The sequence below is a fragment of the Echinops telfairi genome, unplaced genomic scaffold (assembly GCF_000313985.2).
Source record: "Echinops telfairi isolate 266 unplaced genomic scaffold, ASM31398v2 ScPeMD7_1713;HRSCAF=2227, whole genome shotgun sequence".
Taxonomy (NCBI): Eukaryota; Metazoa; Chordata; class Mammalia; order Afrosoricida; family Tenrecidae; genus Echinops; species Echinops telfairi.
This window is the reverse complement of record NW_022105611.1, coordinates 21621961-21629314: the sequence shown is the minus strand read 5'-3', so window position 1 is coordinate 21629314 and position 7354 is coordinate 21621961. Positions and strand designations below refer to the sequence as shown.

Sequence of the window (7354 nt, the reverse complement as noted above, 5' to 3'; positions counted from 1 at the left end):
CCCTCCCCCTCCCCTCCCCTGCAGACACATTTACCCACGGCAACGCGGCCAGAGCCGGACAAACTGTGGTCTACACACCCACCGCCACCCTGTTGCGATCGCGCGGACACTCCCCCCGGCTCTCTCCCACCCAGGCCTTCCGGCAGCAGTGACAGCCGGTCCATCTCCCGGCGCCCTGCGCAGCACGCCGGCCGGGCGGGGGCAGCCCTGGGGGCAGGGGCGCGGGCTCCGGGGCGCGCCCCACCTCCTTCCCCGGCCCACAGGCACCCCACGCCCCGTCCCCGAGGGAGTCTCTCCGGCCGTACCTTCTGCGTGGCAGGGCCAGGGCGCAGTGCCGGCCTGCTGCCCCCCCTCGGCCACCCGAACGAGAGGCCCAGGAGATTCGGGCCCTCGAGTGCGGGCCTGCGCCGTCCTGTCCGGGTGGCTGCGTGCTATTGTCGACTGGAGAATGGCCGCCCAAATCCCAGCTGCGCTGCCAGAACCTAATCCCGTTCCGCTGAGCGTCGGTGGGGAGGGGCGGAGGGGCCAAGGCAGCGACCTAGCGTGCGGGCAGCAGGCACTGGCCGGAGCCCCTTCACAGACACAGGCACAGGGACCATCGGCCAAAGTGCAGGCCTGCCTCGCCTACACAACAGCAAGGGAAAGATGTCTGCCTCTTAGCAGGCAAAACCACGGCGTTGCCACCAGTGAGCAGGGACCCTCACCGGGCAGTTAACCCCCCTCATCTGACCTTCACTCACCCCTGGGACATTTATTGAACACCTGCAACAGGACCCTAGAAAGAGCAGGCCAGGATGAATTAGATACTGCTTTTACACTGAGGTAGCTTATCATAGTAACGAAATGTAACAAACATTCTATTTTAAGACAGTATGTGCCAAATGCACAAAGAAAAGGAAAAAAGAAAAATTGTAACTAACCTGGAAGGGGAGAGAAAGACTTAAAAAGACATTTAATATAGATCTTGACATACGTAGTCTAGAATTCTCCCTGGTGTGGACTCGGAGAGATGAATGAGCGAGAAGGGACTACAGAGGGGAGATGTGGGAGCAGGAGAACAGGCTAGAGGGCCTTGAACGTCAGACCAAGGAATCAACTACAGGTTTGAAAGGTTATTTGGTTGGGTTTTCAACACAGATGCAGTGTGATGAGAACTGTCCTTAAAGATGATTAACTGGTATATCAATGAATGAGACCAGCCAGCAGGGAGGTGAGTGGGGAGGCTGCCACAGCAGGAGAAGGTAATCAGGATGATATGGAGGGTGGGACAAGAAAGACTGGGATGGAAGAGGAATGCAGAGTCATTGTGCAGGCAGAATGAAGAGACTGCAATAACTGATTAGAAGCAGAGAGAGGTATAGCAAATGTTAGGAAAGTGCTAAGTGATGGCGAGGCCAGAGTTCAGTTAGGTGGGGACTGGGTGTGGGGCAAGCAGAATTCTTCAGTAGCAGCTAAAGCTTATTCCCTCACTGCATACAGCGTGCCAGGCATCATTCCACTGACCTATTGTGTATTAGCTCATCTGTCAGAAACGCTTTGTTAATGAGATAGGTACTCTATCACCTCCCTTCACAGATAAGAAAACTGAGCCACAGAGGCTAAACATTTTGATCCAGATTCCACAGCAAGAATGTTGCAGAATTTTGTACTGTTTGTTGCTAACTTTGTGAAAACCCCTCCTCCCCGCACATGATCTCTGAGCCTCAGGATCCATGTTAATAAAAATGGATAAAGATACTTACTTTATAAGACTATAATAAGGATGACAAAATAATAGTTTATAAATTTGTCAAGGGCTCATGAAGGAGGGGGGAACGGGGAAGGGCTTAGGTGGAGAGCAAATTTTTGAGAATGATGAGGGCAATTAATGTACAAATGTGCTTTACACAATTGATGTATGTATGGATTGTCATGAGTTGTATGAGACCCTAATAAAACCATTAAAAAAAGAAGAAATTGAAAACAAACAAAAAAAAGGAAATGATCTTAAAAAAAAAAGACTATTAAAAAAAAAAGAGAGCTACAGTCTCTTTTGGGAGAGACCACAAATTTAATCCCTGTTTTCAAATGGAAATGATTGAAATTTGTTCAAAAAGAAAGAAAGAAAGAGAAAGAAAAAGAGTCAGTCTCAAACTCGCACAGGCAGTTAGTTCTACCCTATCCTATAGAGTTACTGAGAATTGACTGCTGCTCAGGAGAACAGGTTTTTCCATTTCCGTCAAGAGTTATACAGTCTCAGAAACCCACAGGGGCAGTTCTATCCTGTTCTATCAGGTCACTATGAGTTGGCATCAACTCAATAGCAGTGCGTTATGATTTTTAATATATTTTGCCTTATTTTATTTTATTTTTTAAGTTTAAGTTAAAAAAAATGGTGAAAGCAATTCCCCAGGGATTGTGCCTAGGAGTGAGATGGTTCTAATACTAATTAATTGGCCCAGCAATCAAGACCCTTCATGACCTGGTCCCAGTCTTAACCTTCCAGAGTCATGTACACCTTTACCCAAGCCTCCGTCCATCTCACTGTCCTCGGATGTCCTTCTGAACTTCCTGCTCAGCTGATTGGCCTGGAAGGGAAACCTGCTGTAGGAAGCCTTAAGCCAGGCCCAATGAAGGCCCTCCTCAGCCCCCATAGTCCTCACATGCCTGCTCACCAGAGAAGTTGGCAAGAAATATTCTCTTATGGGGCCCCTGTCCTATTAAAATACCTTTTAGTCTTTTCTCTGCCACACGATATCCTGGCTTAATATGTAGAAACCATCATTGTGGTTGTTACCGCTGTAATAACTAACATTTACTGTGCACTTATTATGTGCCTGGCACTATGGCAAACACTCCCCATACTCTCTTTGTTTAATCATTACAATAACCCAATGAGATAAATACTATGATTATCCCCGTATCACATTAAGGGAAACCAGAAGTACAAAGATTATATATCACTTGCCTATGGCCCTATTGCTAGTAAATGCTGAAGATAAAATTTGTACCCAGTTGGATCCATCTCCAGAGCCCATCCCCACAGTAGATCTATAATCCAAAGGAGAATCTGTAGAGTGGGTTTTTATTTCTCTTTTAAAAATGAGGAATCTAAGACAGGAATTAAATGATCCAGTCACATTAGTAATGAATGAGTTGTCTATCTGGTCTCTAAATTATTCTCTATAGCTCTTAAATTAGCATTGAATTAATACATAAAAGAGAGGACATAAATGATAGCCTCATATTTCTACCTACTCAAAAATAAAAGTTTAATTATAACAGAATCAAATCGTTCTAATTTTAAAAGTCGTCCCTAAAAGAATTTTCTGAATGTAACAAAAGCTTTACATATGTTAAAAGGACGAACACTCCGCTGAAGCAGCCAGCTTCAGAGAACAGAGAAATCTTCTACTGGGTGGGACTTGGAGCGAGAGCTCCTCTCAGGGTGCCAAGCCATGGAGAGAGGAGGCTGGGGAGGAAATCACACTGGCTAGAGGGTAGTAGGACTGCTGCTTCAGAGGTCTGACTTGGAACTTCTTTACCGTCCCCTCATTCTCCCTCTCCAGAGGGTAGTGACTAATTAATGAGGCAGTGTTGGTGAGTGGAGGCTTCCTGGGGAGAAGTACAGAGGCCAAATCAAAGCCCAGAGAGGGCTCATTATAACATCCAAGCAGGCCTGCTCCATTCTCCCTCAAGAGGACTTTTCTACAAACACCGAAGAACCTGTTCACCCTGTTTCGATGTCACAGAGGAGTACAGGGCTCCATCCCTATAGGCAACACATCCAGCACAATGTTTGTTCACAAACACAGACCTGATGATGAGAAAGAAAGCAAAAGAAATGGAAGCAAGGAGGAATTGTTTTACTGGTTTGAGACACCTTATTAGTGGTAGGAAAACACACTAGACTGGGTGTTGATAGCCCTGGATAACTATGGGTTTGAGGCAAGTCACTTCCCCTAGCTTGGGTCCCACCAAAAAAAGTGAATTGGATCAGATCACATTTAAGGGTACCTTTGGCATCAGGCAGGAGCCCCGGTGGTGGTATAGTGGTAATGTGTTGAGCTGCTAAGCAAGCAAGGTCGACAGTTCGAAACCACCAGCTACTCCCAGGAAGAAAGAAGAGGCTGTCCATTCTATTCCTGCAAGAGTGACGTTCTCAGAAAGCCACAGGGGTCATTCTGCCCTGTTCTGTAGGGCTGTCACAAGTTGGCATCAACTGGATAGTGGTGAGATTGGCTTGGGTTTTTTTCTTAACCACCTCCAAAAAATTTCCTCTGATTCTTTCCCCAGGACTTCCTTTCCAAATACAGTAAATAGTAAATTCCCAACAAGCAGGTGTTGTGTTTGTATACCTGAATTCCATTCTCAAAGTGAGGCACATGGGCTTCCGTACTGCTGATGTAGTAGACGGCCCACAGGAACTGGCAGTACCAACTTGGCATGAGGTACGACTTTGCAGAAGCAACTGGAGCTATACTAGAGTGCTACAAGGCAGTTTTTTGCAAATAAAGGCCACAGAGAAAGTGTAATTTTATAACACCTGTCTATGCAACTTCAAGAAATGGAGCTTTCTAGACCTGGTCAAAAGGAGCCCTGGGATGTGGAGATTGCATTTGGGTGTCAACCAAACGTCAGCCATTTGACCCCTCAGCCACTCTGAAGGAGAAACTCCTGGCACTCTGCTCCCGTGAAGACGATCACCCAGAGAGCCCCACGGGACTGTGTCCTCTGTCACAAAGGCCACTGCGAATCAGAATCGAGTTGATCTGTTCAGAAAAACAGGAGGAACAATGGTTCGGCTGCCACCGGAAGGTTAGCTCTTCAGACCCCCAGCTGGAGCAGCCGGCCGGTGCTCTGCTCCTGGAAAGACAGTTGCTGTTGCTAGCAGCTATGGGGTTGGGTCCACCTCATAACGTCCCTGTGTACAACAAAGGGAAACTGTCCACTCCTACACCAGCCTCAACGTGGGCATGAGCCATTACAAGCAGCCGTTCTCAACCTGTGTGTCGCGACCCCTTTGGGGATCAAACGACCCTTTCACAGGGGTCGCGTGATTGATAACAGCAGCAAAATGACAGTGATGAAGTAGCAACGGCATTAGGAAGGTTGAGAACCACTGCCTTACAGCTATAAAATCTGACGGGGCAGTTCGACTCCATCATGAAAGCTCTGCCGTCACATCAGTTCCCACTCCCAGCAGCTGCCCCCGAGGGTTTTCAAGGCTGTGATCTGCCACCTCGTCCTCCCTCAGACCTGGGAGTTTGAACCTCTCGGTTAAGACCAATGGGTTTTCACCTTTCTAGTTAGCAGCACCTATGTATCGGGCCGCTAACCACGAAGTCAGCAGTTTTGAAACCACTAACTGCTCCGAGGTTGAAAAACGAGGCTTTCTTCTCCTGTAAAGGATTTACAGTCCCAATTGCACAGCTCTTCTTGATGTGACTGAACTAGTGAATTGTATGATATGTGAATTATATGCCAATAAAAATGCTGGGGGTAAAAAAGAAAAGCGGCAAACTCTTTGGTTGTAAACCACTGAAGGGGAAGGGCACGAGGACGGCCATTCTGAGGTTCCAGTCTCAGAAACCCACAAAAGCAGTTCTACCCTGTCCTATCAGTCACTGAGCCAGTGCGGACTGGAAGGCAGAGCGTTTGGTTGGCAGTCAGGCGATTAACCAAACCACTGCCCGACGGGGTCTCCATGAGTCAAGTGATTCAACAGCACACACAACATACTTGGTCAACAAATCACAGAACCTCAAAGTGGACAGCAGTCTTAATAGCCATCTAGTTCAACCACGTGACAGCCCATGGCATACATTTTACAACTTATCTGTATGCCTTCAGCAAGATATGCTGGAATGAGACATTAAACTTGAGGTTTCAGGAGAACGTAAGCTTAGAGAAGAGGAACCCAAAGGGCTGTACATACCTGCCCCCTCAGCATGATCTTAGCTTCCATATCTCCACCTCATTCCCAGCACTGAGACCCTCCGTCTTTTGGTTCCACTCCTCCTTCTACAACACCAGATGCCTTCCAAACCAAACAGTGGTAAGGGCTGGACTTCTAACCAAGATGTTCCACTGACACAACTCTGTAACTATTGCTGCTTTACTTTACCAAAGTAGAATTCAATTCAGAAAGGTCCAATACTTTGCCTAAGGCCACACAGCTGAAGAGCAACAGGCCCAGAACAAAGCTAATCTTCAGGTTCCAAAACCGGAGTTCCTTCCAGCAGACTTTTAACCAAGATCACCATGACGTGGAGGGAGGGTATCATTACACTAAATCCCATGGAGGTTGGCTGAAAGGTTCTTACTTGAATTTTACTGACTATGCAAGGCACAGTCGTAACAAACTATGAATAACTGCAAAAAATGAGAATCCCAGAACACTTAATCGTGCTTGTGGTAGTTACATAATCTGTAGTTACATATTCTGTTGAGAGAATTAAGAGTGAATGGGGTGGAGTTTAGCCTGTCAATCTTTAAGTCACAGCTTGATGACCTCATTTGGAGGCACTAAGGAGATAAATAGCTCGCTTGTGGGCAGGACACTCACTCATTCTCTGGGAGACATTGCAGTTGACAAGACACATGGAGCTACGCTAGTGCCCTGAGCTGGAGGAAGCCACGGTGGAGACCCCTTGCCAGCGCTGAGATGCTTATACCACTGCTGGATCCACAAGACTTTCCACCCACTGGCCTGAGATCTTCCTGCATTCGGCGTCATTGCATGTGTTTTGTGAATCTTTAGAGGAATTTATAGATTGTTATCAGACATATGGGCTAATATAGGACTTATGGATTTGATCTGAACTGGACTGGGATGTTTTCTCAATATTCAATTGCTCTTGTCTATAAAGCTCTTTCTTATACAAATGGGTGTCTGTTAATTTGTTTCTCTAGTGCTCATGAGAAATGTGTACATAGAAAAAGTAGCACCAATTCAAACAGAACAAGGGGACACTTGAGTAGTATGAAATTAGGAAAGGTGTGCGTCAGGTTGCAGCCTTTCACCATACTTATCAATCTGTATGTTGAGGTAAGTAATCCAAGAAGCTGGACTATCTGAAGAAGAATGAGGCATCAGAATTGGAGGAAGGTTTGTTAACAGCCTGATGAAGACCAAAGACTACATCTTCGGTATAGATTTGAATATATGAAAACCCAAATCCTCACTACTGACCAGTACATAACATCATGATCAATGAAGAAAAGATTGAAGTTGTCCAGTTTCATTTAACTTGGCTCTACAATCAACGGTCATGAAAGCAGCAGTCAAAAGGAAGTGGTGTTAACAAACCCAAGGACAAGGGAACAACAAGTGATCCAAAATCGGTGGCGAGGAGGGTGTAGGAGACCTGGT

At 46.5% G+C, this 7354-nt stretch overlaps 1 protein-coding gene across 3 annotated transcripts in view; it reads right to left on the bottom strand.

Annotated features, from left to right (window-relative positions):
• NUMA1 (nuclear mitotic apparatus protein 1) overlaps positions 1–7354 on the bottom strand; it is a 57786-nt gene that overhangs the window by 41112 nt on the left and 9320 nt on the right. Inside the window, exon 1 of one of the 3 annotated variants that reach the window (XM_045293161.1) lies at positions 306–378. The exons of the other annotated variants lie outside the window; for them this stretch is intronic. The gene's annotated coding sequence lies outside the window, so the exon portion shown is untranslated. Of the gene's footprint in view, positions 1–305; positions 379–7354 lie in introns of those variants that run through there. 3 annotated transcript variants of the gene reach the window in all.